The following is a 16,467-nucleotide window of genomic DNA, read 5'->3' as shown; positions in this document are numbered from 1 at the left end:
AATCTAAAGGGAAAATTGTAAGAAATGTCTTGAAAATTGCTTTCTCTATACTTGTCTTTATTGTAGAAAAAGAAAAAAAAGCACATAAGTGAACTGATACTGAAGTAAAAATAATACTGCTGTTTTTGGTTTAGATTAATTATAACCAATAGTGTCTTTTAATAGAACAGATAAGAGGAACAAGTGTCATTTTAGATTTTAAAAGATATTATAGTCTGCAAGATATCTGTATGACTTGGTAGATCTTTCTCAAAGTTTTACTCCTGAAGTAATACTAGGATTATGTTGAAACTGAGAGGAGACAGCTACTGGGAAATCTTTTCCTCATTACCAGAGGGACTTAATGCTTCATTTGTTGGAGACTAAAATATCATAAGGGACAACCTGGGTAAGAGATAAGGAGGATGATTTATAATAATTATAATTAAATAATAAATAAAATAAAATAATACTGTTTCCATTCAGTTAAGAATAAACTTGGCCGGGGCCACGGCTCACTAGGCTAATCCTCTGCCTTGCGGTGCCAGCACACCGGGTTCTAGTCCCGGTCGGGGTGCTGGATTCTTTCCCGGTTGCCCCTCTTCCAGGCCAGCTCTCTGCTGTGGCCAGGGAGTGCAGTGGAGGATGGCCCAAGTACTTGGGCCCTGCACCCCATGGGAGACCAGGATAAGCACCTGGCTCCTGCCATCGGATCAGCGCGGTGTGCCAGCCGCAGCATGCCAGCCGCGGTGGCCATTGGAGGGTGAACCAATGGCAAAGGAAGACCTTTCTCTCTGTCTCTCTCTCTCACTGTCCACTCTGCCTGTCAAAAAAAAAAATAATAATAAACTTGATTGAACATAATAGATAATTGAAGTTATAGGCTTATCTAAATCATTTTATTTTTCTGTGTAACAAGCTCCCCAAATTATATGATTTGGGACTAATATAGTAGTCTGAGAATGTAACATTGACATGATCCTGACAATGTGGCTTATAGTCTCCATAATCTTACCTCATGGCTACATAATAGCTGCTGTATGACTAGCATACTGTGTTTCAGGAAGGAATAAGGAAAATGATTTTGCAGCCAAAGGTTTTTCCTTTATAATGAGCATTCCAACAAAATTATCTCAATTATTTCATCTTATTTTTCAAGAGAATACATCACAATAGATATTTTTCATATGAATTGTAAGTTATTAAGCAAGATATGCTAACAGATTTTACATGTCACGTTGATACACATGAAAAAATATAGCAAAATGTTCAAAGTTCACTCTGTTTTCTATCTAAAAATAAAATTAAAAAGGCAAATATGAATTGAAAATAATAATCAAATATTAATACATTTAAGATATAACATGGAAAATTAACATTAAAGCATAGGGCCAAAAATATGACTCTAAATGAAAAATAAGTGTATTTGAAAACAGACAATATGAAACAAAGCAGAAGATCAAAATAGATGTTAAAAATAAAGAAGATTACCTATAGTGTGCATGATTTTAGGTAAAAATCATTTTCCTATATACAGATGATGAATTTGGGAGATTGATAAGGAGTGTGGTGTGATGGTGTTGATAAGATGCTCTAACTTTAATGATTTAAATATTTTTATTTATTTTGTAAGATATCAACATAATGAAAAACAGTATTCCTGGGGCTGGTGCCGTGGCTCACTTGGTTAATCCTCCACCTGCGGCACAGGCATCCCATATGGGCACCAGGTTCTAGTCCCAGCTGCTCCTTTTCCAGTCCAGTTCTCTGCTGTGGCCTGGGAAGATAGTGGAGGATGGCCCAAGTGCTTGGGCCCCTGCACCCATGAGGGAGACCAGGAGGAAGCACCTGGTTCCTGGCTTCAGATCAGCGCAGTGCCAGCTGTAGCGGTCATTTGGGAGGTGAACCAACAGAAGGAAGACCTTTCTCTCTCTCTCTCTCTCTCTCTCTCTCTCTCACTCTCTCTCTCAAAAAAAAAAAAAACAGTATTCCTTGCTGTTCAATTATGTATGTCTTCACCCTTAAAGGCGGTGCATAACACTTCAATCTCCACTCTTTCAGAGATATTCCACACATCAAATAAATGAGTTTATACTTCATTGTTTCAGAACCAACAACAGAATAATAATTACTTGTCTCCATTTTGTTACTGTATCCAATTGATATATATATATAGAGAGAGAGAGAGAGAGAGAGAATTATAATTCTATAAAGTGCTTTTGTACCTGTTTAAATGTCACATGATTTTACATTTTATATACCATATTTATTGTTTGAAACACAGATTTCCTCTATTCATTTTTTACAGAAACAAAAAATATTTACTTTTAAAGAAGACATGATAATATAGTGCAAACAAGAGTCATGTATCATTGCTTAACAACTGTTTCAAAAACATTTAGAATGAAGTTTCCACAGGATTTTGCTCAAGAGAATTTACAAATTCTTTCTTAACTCTATAATGGTGTTTTCATAGCCTGAAGAATTGCTTTTATGTGGTATCTATAATGCTGTTCTTATTTTCAGTGGAGTAGAAAGTAGCAACAATAATTAGCTGTTCATCAATTTGCATTATAAACTTTATACTTAAAATTTAGTGAAAAATTCTGTGATGAAATTAACCCTGTTAGACAGTAGAAAAGAACCATCAGTGCTTCCATGGACAGTTCCATATGTTACTACTAATTAAAAGGCCACAAAGTAACCAGGCATGCAGAATTCTATAGAAAACATATTTAAATGAATCAGAGTTGCTAACTAAAGAACAAAGATTTGAAAAAATTACCAAATTCCAACATTAGGTGTTAGATTTCTGATTTCAATGTTATTAATATTGACCTAAAGAGACTCCTGATAAAAAAGTCATTGCTTTTAAAATCCTATAAAAAGTAAAACTTCGTTGGAAGCAACTATGTTCACTTCCTGTTCAAACAATAAAAATAAACAGTAAGAAAACATTTCTCTTTTCAATTCATAGTGCCTGAAGTGTAAGAGGAAAATATATAATATAAATAAAATTCACTGCAATTACTCAAAGCCTGCATGTAGAACTCATATATTTACATTCACAGTGAAGTTTTTTCAGAGTTTTTCTTGGAGTTTCCAACTTGCTCAGCTACACTGAGCTATAAGCAATCACATTTGCAAATGTGCAGAGACCTAAGCCAAAGATGCTGAAAAAGAGAAGTGTGTCTCTCTCTACCTACACACAAATATATAATTAAGCCACTGAACTTTAAAAAGACACCCTTAGAACAGTTTGGAGTACAATTTATGCTTAACTTTATCAATGGCCATGGTATAAAGGTAAACAAAAATAATTGCATTGTTTCTAATGGTCTGCAGCTGTATTTAGTTTTCTGTGTTACATGTAAACATTTTTAATTTAAAAAATTATTAAGTTCCATTTTCACTTTAGAATGATATTGTCAATAAAGGGTAAAACTTTGCCTTGAGACATTTCATCTGATTCTTTTGTCTCCATCAATTTAAAAGAGATCATTGTATGTGAACAAAAAGGCTGCAGTAATGCAGTTGTACTCTATATAATTAACTGTGATCTTTGTGCAGATCTAAAGTCTCTTGAATGCATATGCTTGTAAAAGTAGAGTTTTCCTTTGAATGGGGAAATTCTTTGTGTTCTCAGGGCTTCAGGACAACATCTGCCTCTGATGCCAAAAAGGGAGAGGAGGGGCACACGAAGTTTATAAGCCTTGTATATCTTCATCCAACTGGACAGTTTGGAGCATAGCAAGCTCTATTTTGTCTGTTTCCAGGTCTTCACACACAGTCTCAATCATGCCATCTAGCACATATTTAGATTTGGTGTCCAGCATAATTAGGCTGCTTGTTGCTTTGTTCTCAGAATCTGATAAGAGGTTCTCTTTTAGGTTAGCTACTCATTGCAGAACCAAATGGTGTTCTCTGACAAAATTCTGGTGCACTGCTATGGAGGCATGGCCCATCTGGTCTTCAGAGGTAGGAACAATTTCCCCCAGGGCATGGACAACAGGTCCTGGCCAGTAATGAGGGAGCAGTCCTGAAGAGTTGCATAGTTAGCATTGCTGACCGCCACCCCTGTGGATTTGCCTGCCACAGGTGCAGGCATTGGCTGGTTTTCAGTGATGTCAGGGTTGAGCTCAGTGGAAGTTAGCAGCACAGGTGGAGTCAGGGAAAAACTGAGTTAGGGACACATTCACCAACAAAGAGGCCAGAGGGTGAAGGCCACTCCTTGAGGGATTTTTCAGATGACAGGTTTGTATTTCCTGAGCATTCTGATTGATGGCCATCAACTGAGAAAACACCAGGCTCCTTTCCAAGCCTTCCTGTTTCACAGATCCCAAAGTCTGGCCAGAAATACCAACAGTGTATACCACTGCACTTGGAGTGAGACAGCTTAAGAAAACCTTGCCTTGCTGCACTGGGGTGGACTCGCTGGTGAATGTGCTCTAGTCTGAAGTGCTTGAATTTATGGAACTGTTACTTGGTGAAGCTGCCACTGAGACAGGCAGCAACTGCAGTGGAGAGAATCCAATGTTCCAATTAAGAAACTGGCCCTTGGCTCTGGAATTGGGGATCTGGACAATGCCGTACTGGTTGATTTGCACTGGGGTAGTGAAAGTCACCACAGAGCTTCCCTCCAGGGAAGCCACTGTTTGAATGCCTTCTCTTTTCATCTCAGCACTGGGGATGAGCCCTGGGAATGACACTTGGGCACTGGGGCTGTAGGAGGTGGTGGATGCCGAGTTGGCTGCAGAACACTGCAGCACATTGAATTCCTTCACATCCCAGGATGTGGGCCCCAGGATGTCCATCATGGAGATACCATTGTTCACAATGTTGGTTGACATTTTTGGTGGGCTAAGGACACTGTGTATTTCTCACATTTAATCCATTTAGGATGACTCCACTGGGTCCCTGAATGAAATAGTTACCATTAAGGAAAACAGGCGAAGTAATTGCAGGTACTAAGCTTCCATTCAACAAAACTCCAGAATAGCTTAAGGATATCTTTTTTTAAAGATTTATTTCTTTATTGCAAGTCAGAGTTACACAGAGAGAGGAGAGGCAGAGAGGTAGAGACAGGAATAGAGACAGAGACAGAGAGAGGGGGAGAGAGAGAGAGAGAGAGAGAGAGAGGTCTTCTATCCAATGGATGGTTCACTCCCCAATTGGCCAAAACAGCTGGAGCTGCACCAATCCAAAGCCAGGAGCTTCTTCTGGGTCTCCCACATGGGTGCAGGGGCCCAAGGACATGGGCCATCTTCTACTCCTTTCCCAGGTCATAGCAGAGAGCTGGATCAAAAGTGGAGCAGCCATGTCTTGAACTGTTGCCCATATGGGATACCAGTGCTTCAGGCAAGGGCGTTAACCTGCTGAGCCCACAGCACCAGCCACTTAAGGATATCTCATTATTTCCAATTCGTGGGCTCCATGTGACTGGACAAGCTGAGGTTGGTGACACCATAAGAGGAACTCTGGAGAGGGTAAGGAGACAGATCCTCCTGTCCTTTGCTGGACTCACCTTCATTGCTGGAATTGCCATCTGACTCACTTTTGGACTGGCTCTCCAACGGGTTCCAGGCACGGTGCTGTTGGTTCTTGAATCAGTTGCTGACCTGGGTGAGGGAGAGGATGGTGATCTTGGCCAGGTGCAGCTTCTTGGAGGGCGAGGGGTAGTGATTCTGCTTGTAGAGCTCCTTGAGCATGTTGTGCAACTTTTCCTTGAAACAATACACCATCTCCTCCCAGTCCAGATGGTGCAGGTCAGGGGCAATGTCCTGTGCAGCTGGTAGTTGTCTATGGCACACAGCCGCAGGATCCCTCGGCCTAGGCCGCCTTCTTGGTGCACTTTCCCGGTGTAGCGTACCTTGTACCAGAGCTGCTGCAGCAGCAGGTGGTTGGGGCTCTCCAGGATGCTGTTTCTTATCCAGGCATCTGGGAAGATGCCCTAGTGGAAGGCCAGGAGCACCTGCCCCTTCAGCAGGCTCTTGTTGCCATGTAGCAGGTTGCTCTGGGGCATTGACCACAGGAACCTGGCCAGGTGGTCCAGATTGCCCCCTGCTGCAGCGCCTCACGTAGGGAACATGGTCTAGCGAGAAGGCGAGAGAGGTCTCCGCGCCCACAGCAGTGGCAAAGACAGCGGCGGCGGCTTGGTGTTGGCCCAGAAGTTCCAAGTGGAGTTGTACCTAATTGGGCACCGCTCTGCTCTTCGCCACGTCGCTTCCGCCACCACTGCCCCTTCCACTCTGCTCACCTTGGTGGCAGCGGGAGCAACGTCCCCTGGCTCCAGAGGGAAAGGGGCTGGAGCCTAGGTTGGGGGGTGTGGGAGCCCCGCCGCCGCACCCCCCCCCCCCGCCGCTTCTCAGTGTGCCTCCTGCCCTTCTGAGGCACTTTCAATCCCATTCTCCTGCTTGATGTCCGCCGCACTTGCGATTGTTAAGATGGCTGCTAGAGCAAAGCAGTGTAAAGGGATAGCTGCTTTCTGCCGTTCTCCCCTCATTTTATCTATTTTTCCTGGACTTGGAGGATGGGGTCTCTGCCTGGTCTCTTCCAAGGATGGTAGGGAACAAAATGCCATCATGGCAGTAGAGACTGTAGCAGCCATGTGTACAGAGGGAAACATGGGCCTAACATTAGCTGCGAGTAAAGTGGATGGGATGGGGCTAGTGCTGTGGTGTAGCAGGTGAAGATGCCACCTGCAGTGCCAGCATCCCATATGGGCACAGGTTGGATTCCATGCTGCTCCACTTCCGATCCAGCTCTCTGCTATGGCCTGGAAAAGCAGTGGAAGATGGCCCAAGTCTTTGGGCCCCTGTGCCCATGTGGGAGGCCTGGAAGAATATCCTGGCTCCTGGCTTCAGATTGGCCCAGCTCCACTGGTTGAGGCCCTTTGAGGAGTGAACCAGTGGATGGAAGACCTCTCTGCCTCTGCCTTGATGTAACTCTGCCTTTCAAATAAATATATAAATGGTGAAAAAAAAAAGGATGAGGCCTTTCTATGACAGATGTTGATGCTTCTATGTCTACTCCAAGTGTCCCATAGTGTCCTTCCCTCCAGGCCCCTGTTCCAGCTCTTGGTGTGGAGTGAGAGAGGGATCTGAAGGACTCAGAGACAGCAAAGCAGCAAAAGCAGGGCCTGAGGATGGAGGTTGTCAGACTGATGGGGTGGGTTGTACACTCAAATGTGAGGGAATGTCTGGTTGAGAGGGGTCCCCCAGGCTTGCCCTCAATCTTCCCTCAATACTCATCAGGGCCACCCCTCACCACTGAGCCTCTGAGTCTGAGGGGAGAAGGGGTTGCTGGCTGAGCCCACCTGGCTGGGTTTCTTAGAGGGTCTGTCAACTGACACTGGCTCCTTTCCAAAAATAAATAATTTACTAAAAAGCATCTTGCCAAACCATGGTGATAAAGGCCTGGTAGCTGAAATGGGGTTTCCAGCCAGCTGGGCCCATTAGCAGCCATTCCTCTCCTCTCACCCCACCCAGGTACAGCTGTCAGGCCCAACAGGCCTGGGACAGCAGATGTCAAATCAAGGTCACGTTGCAGAGGGCAGCATGGGGGTTGGTAATGATGGCTTTCCTGATGTGATCTTATATAAGATATGACAATGATATGTGGTGATCTCCAGGACATGAGCAGCAACAGCTGTCCATATAGTATAGAAAGTACCAAGTTCACAAAGCAGTTATGTTCCTGAAAGCATTCCCCTAGCCTTGGCAAACTGTGGTGCCTGGAGCAGGCACAACATCTGGTAGCATTGTGGTTGGGACTTGTCATGGCCATGCACAGCCACATGATCATTATGGAGCCAGTAAGAGCAACACCAAACCAGAAGGCCAGACCATGGACCGTCCCTGAATACAGCATGTGGAGTTTGAATTAGCTATATTCTGTGCAAATCTCTCTCTTTGGCATCTAAGATGTCCCTGCTGGCATCTGAAATCCTGTCACAGCCTTCCCCACCACCCGCCTTTGCCACATATGACATTCTGCCACCAACCCTGTCACTCCTGCCGCTATGTTACATCCCACAACTGCTTGGGTTGACCACATCCTATATCACAGTACCTGGGCTTGAGTCCAGGCTCTGTTTCCAATTCTGCTTTCTACCAATGCATACCCTGGGAGGCAGCAGGTATGTGGTCCCTGCACCCACATGGGAAAACTAAATTCAATTCTAGAACCATGGCTTCAGTCCATCTCACCCCAAGTGTTGTGAGCATTTAAGAAGTGGAACAGCAGATGGAATATTTATTCTCTCTCTCTTTCTCTCATAATTAATTTAAAATCTTTGGAAATGCAAAAGATATTAAGTTCATTAGGAATTTGACATACAAAAAGTAGCCATAGGACTTTGACATAGAAAAAAATAATGCTTTTATCTGTTTTTGTCCGTATATGTATTCTCTTCTTCATGTGACTGTTAATTTCTTATAAATTTATATATCTCACATTAACACATGATGTGCAATTTTGCTACATTCCCTTTCCATTTTATTTTTTAAAATTTTATTAGTTTATTTATTTACTTGAAGGATAGTGTGACACAGGAGAGATGGAGAGAGAGTGAAATCATCCTTTTTTGTCAATTTACATAATTATGGGACAGATTTTCTGTATGTGGAATCATGGCATCAACGCATAAAAGAACATACACTTTGCTAAACATCCTCATATCCACATCCACAGAAGCTGTAACAATTTGCATTCCACACAGCAATCAGGGAGGGAACTTCCTCCCCATAAAAACATTTTCCAAGTTTGGGGACTTTTGCTAGTGTGAAAGGTCACAAAATTTCTTTATTTATTTGGAAGGCAGAGTTACAGAGATGCAGAGAAAGAGAGAGAGAGAGAGAGAGAGAATCTTCCATCTTTTGGTTCACTCCCCAAATGGTCTCAGTGGCCAGAACTGGGAAGATCTGAAGCCAGGAGCCAGGAGATTCTTCTGGGTCTCCCAATAGGGGGCAGGGGCCCAAGGACTTGGACTATCTTCCACTGATTTCCCAGGCCTTAGCAGAGAGCTGGATTGGAAATAAAGCAGCCAGGTCACAAACCAGTGCCTGTATGTGATGCCAGCACTGCAGGTAGTGGCTTTACCTACTACACCACAGCGATGGCCCTTCTATTTTTCTCCTTGTATCTTTCTGTATCTCTCTCTCTCTGCCTTTCAAATCAAATGAATATAAATACATAATTCAAATTTTGGTGAATTTATTTCCCAAGTAAATGGCTTCCATAAAATGCTCATGTATTATATCACAGTGAGACTACATTTTGGGAAATGCATCATTAGGCAAGTTTGTCACTGATGGACATCACAAAATATAACCACACAAGCTAGGATGTACACCATTACTAGTCAATATAATCTGATGTGATGACTATGGTTCTATGGGGTCCATCAATCACTGAACTTTTTTATTAAGTAAATGACAGAATGTCATGTTTTTTGAAGAATTAAATATTAAAAGTTTATTTTAGAACAATTTTCCATTGTGATGTGTGTGCTTATTTGATATCTAAGAAATACTGTTCAATTATAGTCAGCATGGTTTTCTTCTATAATTTGTTTTTGAAATTTTGTTGTGTTTGTTTTTGCCAGGAACGCTATAGTTTTCTAAATGTGTATATGCGTGTTTCCATGCAGGGATCAAGGTAAATTTCATTCCACAGAGACCATTTATAGAAAAGTCTAACTTTTAACCCTTTGATTACATGAGGTTCATTAGTTGAATATCGTCAACTGAAATGTTCAGGTTTGTTTCTTGACTCTTAATTATATATTTGAAAAAGCAGAGTTCCAGAGATAGAAGAACACACACACACACACACACACACACACACAGAGAGAGAGAGAGAGAGAGAGAGAGAATGAGATCTTCCACATGCTGATTCACTCCCCAAATAACCACAACAGCCAGGGCTGAACCAGGCTAAAGCCAGGGGTCAGGAGCTTCTTCTGGGTCTCCCATATGGATGTGGAGGCCCAAGCACTTGGGTCACATTCCACTGCTTTCCTAAGCACATTAGCAGTGAGCTGGATGGAAGTGAAGCAGCCAGAACATGAACCAGCACCTTTATGGGATGTCAGCATCACAGGCAGTAGCTTTATGCTCTATGCCGAAATGCCATACCCCCTTTTTAACTCTTGGTATCAGGTAGTTGAAAATCACAATATTTGATCTTTCTTAAAATAAGCTTGACTATTTTATGTCCTTTCCATTTTAAAGTACATTTTTCAACTAGGTGATTTTTCACAAGGGCACACACACACACACACACACAAATTCATCTAGCTCTCCCACATGAGTGGCAGGACCCCAAGCTTTCAGTGTATAATCTCTGCCCCCTAGACAGATAAGTAGAGAGCTATATCAGATGTGGAGGTGGGATTTGATCCCAAGTAGTCTAATATGGGAAATTAGCACCCCAAATGGCAACTTAACCCACTGCATGACAATGACCACCCCAACACTGAGTTTTATAGCCAATGCACATATTCCAACTTTCCACTTCACTTGAATCTTCTTTACATACAACCAGTAATATTTTGTTTTTCATAATATGGGGTATTACATAACATGTTATTTTTTCCCAAGTATTTTATATTTTAATGCTTTTTAAAAAGATTTATTTATTTATTTGAAAGAGTTACACAAAGAGAGAAGGAAAGGCAGAGAGAGAAAGAGCGAGAAAGAGGTCTTCCATCTTTTGGTTCATTCCCCAATTGGCTGCAACAGCTGGAGCTGCGCTGATCCAAAGTGAGGAGCCAGGAGCTTCTTCTGGGTCTCCCACATTGGTGCAGGGGCCCAAGGAGTTGGGCCATCTTGTACTGCCTTCCCAGGCCATAGCTTTTGTAAATAGTTTTATTTCATTGAATTTGTTCCTATAACAAATTTCGTTGAATTTTGCATGCTCACCTTCCTTCCTGAGGTTTTTGTTAATACATTAAATTTATTTGATATTTTCCAAATATTCTTATTGTGATCCTAAAATCTTTTGAGAAAAAAATAACATTTAAATTCTGATATTAATGTGTCCTTATTTTTTAATTTTAATTTTTTCTATTGTAAGCTGTTTTACATTTTATTTATATCCTGTTGTGTTCTCTATGAATTTGGTTGTGCTTAATATGGTGTTACTTTCCAGTTTTTAAAATTATATATTTTTAAATTTTAACTGTGATAAAAAGTATATTTTTTTTTGACAGGCAGAGTGGACAGTGAGAGAGAGAGACAGAGAGAAAGGTCTTCCTTTGCCGTTGGTTCACCCTCCAATGGCCGCCGCGGCTGGCGCACCGCGCTGATCCAATGGCAGGAGCCAGGTGCTTCTCCTGGTCTCCCATGGGGTGCAGGGCCCAAGCACTTGGGCCATCCTCCACTGCACTCCCTGGCCACAGCAGAGAGCTGGCCTGGAAGAGGGGCAACCGGGACAGAATCTGGCGCCCCGACCGGGACTAGAACCCGGTGTGCCGGCGCCGCAAGACAGAGAATTAGCCTAGTGAGCAGCAGCACCAGCCTAAAAAGTATAATTTTTATGAATCAAACTAAAATTATATTTCTATTTATGGGATACCATGTGCTATTTTGAGACATGCATACATTGCATAACATTCAAATCAGGGAAAACAAATCTAAGTCTTCAAACATATCATTTCTTTTCTTTCTTTTTTAAAGGTGTATTTATTTATTTGAAAGGCATATTTACAGACAGACAGAAGCAAAGAGGCAGAGCTTTTGCTTATTGTGTGGGTTGAGGAGACTGACATAGGCCCTAGTATCTGAGGAGTGTACCATGGTGACAGGACTGGTTCCATGATGTCACAGTTGTCCAGTGCCCCCTCTATGTTCTCCTGCAGTTAGAGGAGACTGGTTTGTTGATGAATTACCGATTTGGGGCTTAATTTTGTTATAGGAAGTTCATTCAGCACAGGAGGATAATTTCAGGACCTCTGTGATTAGGACCCTCTTTCTTCATTTCCTGCAGAGTTGGGGTCAGTCAATCCAAGGTGGGTGGCCCTGATTTTTCTTAGTTGCTGTGGAAGGTATTATTTGCTGTACCCTCAGTGGTGCACCTTGTATGCTGAGTATGAATACAGCGGTTTCTGACTCTATGGGGTGGGTGCAAATTTCCCTTTTATATGGGCCTGTGGAGGTACATGAGTCCCTAGGGAGGCATTACAGTCAGCACTGATCTCAGTGTTGTGGGTGCACCAGACTCACAGGCTTCATGAACTATAATGGAATGGGGATGACCCTTCACAGTGGAAAATTGTAGCCACTGGAGGATACTCAGAATCCCAATCTGTGTGAGGAGTGGTCTTCTCATGTGTCAAGGAAGTTGGACAAGGACTCTGATACTCCCTCTGTCTCTGTCCTTTGCAGAAGTCACTTTTCTGGGAACTAGATTCCAGGTGCCATACACCTGTCTGTGGATCTGAATCTTCCTTTGATGAAATGTACAAGAGCTCTGTGAGGAATAGTTACCTGCAGTTATCCAGTACTGTTTTATGCACATATTTCTGTCTTGCAGCTTTTAGCAGATGTGGGCCCTGAAGGTATGGTAGGCAAAGGGGTGAGCAGACATCATAGCCAAGAATGAGCAATTACAGAACTGTATACTGCCTGAAGGAGGGAGAACTGAACATTGTACTGTGCCCATGATCACAGGGCTCTGGGATCCCTCAGGACAGACAGGCCACCCTGCTTCCCCAAGACTCCAAGTGCCTCTGGTCATTCACCTGATTCCCCCTATTGGTTGCAGCACTGCAAAGGAGGGAAGCAGGTGGAGCCTAGGGAGGAGAAGGATATGAGCAGCTGCCTAGTCATAGACAGGTTAGGGGTCCTGCAGTGAGCAAGTCCCATCCAAGTTGATCTAATCAAAGTTGTGAGACTATGTGTAGAAACACCTGCCTTGAGATAAGACAGGTCTCCACAAGGTTGGAACCCTCCTTCTGGCTGCCATCACAGTGCTCATCCTGGTGCACATCAGATTAGATCTGACTGACCCAGTGAGTGACCCATGATGACTTGCAGGGGTGGAGCCAGATGTGAGGTATTTGTGGTTTATGCAGTGCTGAGGCCTCTTCTGTAAGTGGGGGTGGTCATTCTGAGGGTCTCACCTGTGTCTGAAATAGCCTGCTCTTTTCAGCACCATTATAGAGGGTGTGTCACAGGGTTAATGGCATCTATTTCTTAATCATGGCCAGTGGTCAGAAGGGGTCCAGTGGGTCCCTGAGTCTCAGGGGTAAGGCTAGGTCTCTTAAGGAAGGGCCCAAGAGGAGTCACCATCTTGGAAAAAATATGATCCAGAAAACACGAATTTCAGAGCAGGCCTTGAAACTGTGCTTAAGAAACAAACATGTAACTGTTCTTCCTATCTGAGACTACAGTCAAATTATGCAGGTTTCCAAAGCCTGGTGTTTTCCTGGTGTAGTATGATGGAATCATTACAATATAAGATGGAGGTGTCTTCTAATTTGAAGTAGGCTTATGGGGCAGCTTTAGGTTGTTTTCCTGATGGATGTACATGGGTGTTTGCCTGTGTTATGTTTATTGTTCCTACGTATCCTGAAACCTTCAGTACGCTATTGGTAATTGTAAGGCCTTCTCTGAGGTGTTTTGTGGGAAGTTAGAAGGTCAGCTACAGTTGTTTAGCTGACTGGGAGAGCAGTGCAACTTCCTACTTGGGACAAACTGTGGTAACCCTTAAAACCATCTAGGACAGTTTTATGGACAACTGTATACTCATGGGGGAAACTGTGAGCATTAAGTTTGCAATGTCTTAAGATTCTGTGTCCCCACTCAATATTGTAAATGTGGAAAGAAAAGAATCAGAAAGATTGCTGGAAACTAAGATAGAGCGGAGGTAACCATCAACAGGAGCTAAATCCTAGCAATTATGGTGCATGTTCTTGACAAGTGATGGTTCAAAGATCATAAAAAATAAGAAAAGCTATATTTTAGCAGATATAAGATGCACAATAACCTATGATTCTTTCTAGTTTAATGACTACATGTGTTGACACGACTTTAGGTATATAAGTTTTTATCACTTGAACTAATGGTTCCATTAAACATAGAACCTGTTATGAATTCAATAAAATGCTAATAAACGTGTGCTAATTTCCAATCTGAAGTAATTTTTCCCATTTGTTCTCAAGCCTCACAGTGGGTAGCATGATCAAATTGCCTCAAATACACAAATATCAAACAAACTTGAATTCATTTGTTTGAAACTTGTATTTGATTGAAAGGAACAGACAGATACAGAGAAATATTCCATCCTCTGGTTCATTTCTCCAAATATTCACAACAAATGCTAAGTCAGATCAAAGTCACAGAGGAACTCAATCAGTGCATCTCACAAAAGGAGCAGGCATCCAATCACTTGAATGATAATTCAATATTGCTGCATCCCAGAGTGTACAACAGCAGAAATCAGAAGCAGAATCAGGATGTAAACCCAGGCATTCATATATGAGGTGAAGCAACACCAAGCGGTGACTTAACATGCATTCCAAATACCTACTCAATGGCAAGCAACTAGACATACAAACATGAGGCCATCCTATAATAGTAGACTGAGATGTTGCAGAAGATCAGGCAAGATTAGGCAAGGCTGGCATAGATCAGCAGCACTGTCCACCAGATCTCCAGTATCAAAATTCACATCTAAAATATGTTTTTTTTAAATTTCATGGCACCAAAGTGCTGCCATTTCAAGCAATTAGGGTTGCCACCATTATAAAATAAAAGCTGCTGAATGTTTGTTCTAATTGGATACATATAGTGCATTGAAGGAAAGTATTTTGAATACCTGTAGTGATCAAACACACATTAGCATTTTAGTCTGAAATATGGAATACACACTGAAATAATGTTAATAACTTGGAGAATTGATTTTCAAATTTGATTTTGTAAAAGCATATAATACCATATCCATGTCATGATTCACCTTTCCATTCTTAGCATCATGCTGCATATCTTGATTAATACCTTTTTTTCTTACAAAAAGAGCTTTATTATATGTTTTTATTCTGCTCTCCAACAACTACATTTCATGATTTCACTTTTTCTCATCCTGGAAGAATATTTACCAACATCTATTTGCAAGAATTTAATTTTTTAAGTTTTAAATTTTATTTCAAAAAATAGTCATGACAAACAGCTAAAACAGTTTTACACCTCAAATCAAAATTTACTTTGACAAGGATTCCAAGGTGGCAGAATAGAGAAAGGGCAGACTACTCTAAGCAAGAAGAAAATAATAAAAAAGGGGAGAATGTGCCTTGTTAGGGGTGATTTGGAGGGAAAACTGCAGTGGAGATTCTGCAGAAGGAGGAGATATTGTGGATCTGTGTGTGGAAGGTGCAGATGTGCAGCAATGATCACAGACATAACACACAACCCCAGAAGCTGAGAGCTGGAGAAAGAATCAGCTTTGGAGAGTGAGGTTAGATCAGACTGCAGCACCCCATGCTACTGGTGATAAAGCCAGAGTGAGAGCCTAGAGGCCTACACTTTGTGTCTGGCCTGGAGCCCTGAGGGGAACAGGATGCACACCCACCCAGGAAAAAAAGGGAGCATTATTCTTTCTATTCATCTCTACTTCCTCCCCACAACAGTGCCTGGCAACCAGGTGAAAGAGGGTGGGTGTCATTTTGTACAAAAGTACATATCAGCTACAGCAGCTCGTCTGTACTTGCCCAGCAACTGGCAAGGACAGATGTCATTTTGCCAGCTCCCAGCAATGGGTGCAGATACAGTGACATTCTGACATCAGTACTGGATGCAGAATCTCTTGCATGTGCCCAGCAACTGGTGGGCAGAAGTCATCATTTTGAAACAAGTAAGGCTGTGTCCAGCATGCATTGTGCATGTTTGGGATCCAGTATTTTACTGGAGGGAAAAATACATGTTCTCAATAGACTTTGAGTCTGTTGGGATGATTGACAGGGGGCTAGGCTCCCATGTACAAGTGCAAGGTGCCCCTAGCCTCTCAGCACATCACTGGCTCTGAAGCTCAAATTGCCTAGGCAGAATATTCACATGCAGTTGGCTCTGGGAACATCTCTACCTCTCCATGAATAGGACCAGGCTAGTGGGGCAGAGTGGATCCTCTGCACAACATGACTGTGCCTGCCCCATGGGCTGACACTGTGTGAACTCTGTGACTGAGTGGGTGCAAGGTGTTTCTGGGTTTCTGGGCAATCATTGTTTACAGATCCACACATTCTGAGCTCCCTGATTGGGGTGGGATATCCCAGAGGATCCATGCTCATCCTGAGGACTGCACAGATCCTTTGTGCAGCTCATGAATCAGCATGGTGGAAGGATGCATCCACTGAGGCCTAATACTCAGGCACTGATCACCTTAGAAGAGGGGGAGGTGTGTGATGATGCCAGCATAGGTGATCATCCACTCCCCATTGCTGACAATAAGGAAAACATACCACATCCAACATGGGTGTCACCCTGGATACTC

The 16,467-nt window shown here is 42.5% G+C and overlaps 1 long non-coding RNA gene and 1 pseudogene across 4 annotated transcripts in view; both read right to left on the bottom strand.

Moving 5' to 3' along the window:
* Positions 1-16,467, bottom strand: part of LOC138846874 (uncharacterized) — a 121,059-nt gene that overhangs the window by 33,634 nt on the left and 70,958 nt on the right. The window lies entirely within an intron of this gene.
* On the bottom strand, positions 1,352-16,463 carry LOC138846873 (homeobox protein SIX4-like; annotated as a pseudogene).

This window comes from Oryctolagus cuniculus, chromosome 19 (assembly GCF_964237555.1).
Source record: "Oryctolagus cuniculus chromosome 19, mOryCun1.1, whole genome shotgun sequence".
Taxonomy (NCBI): Eukaryota; Metazoa; Chordata; class Mammalia; order Lagomorpha; family Leporidae; genus Oryctolagus; species Oryctolagus cuniculus.
Note: the sequence above shows the minus strand (reverse complement) of the source record. Positions and strands in the feature narration are given on the sequence as shown.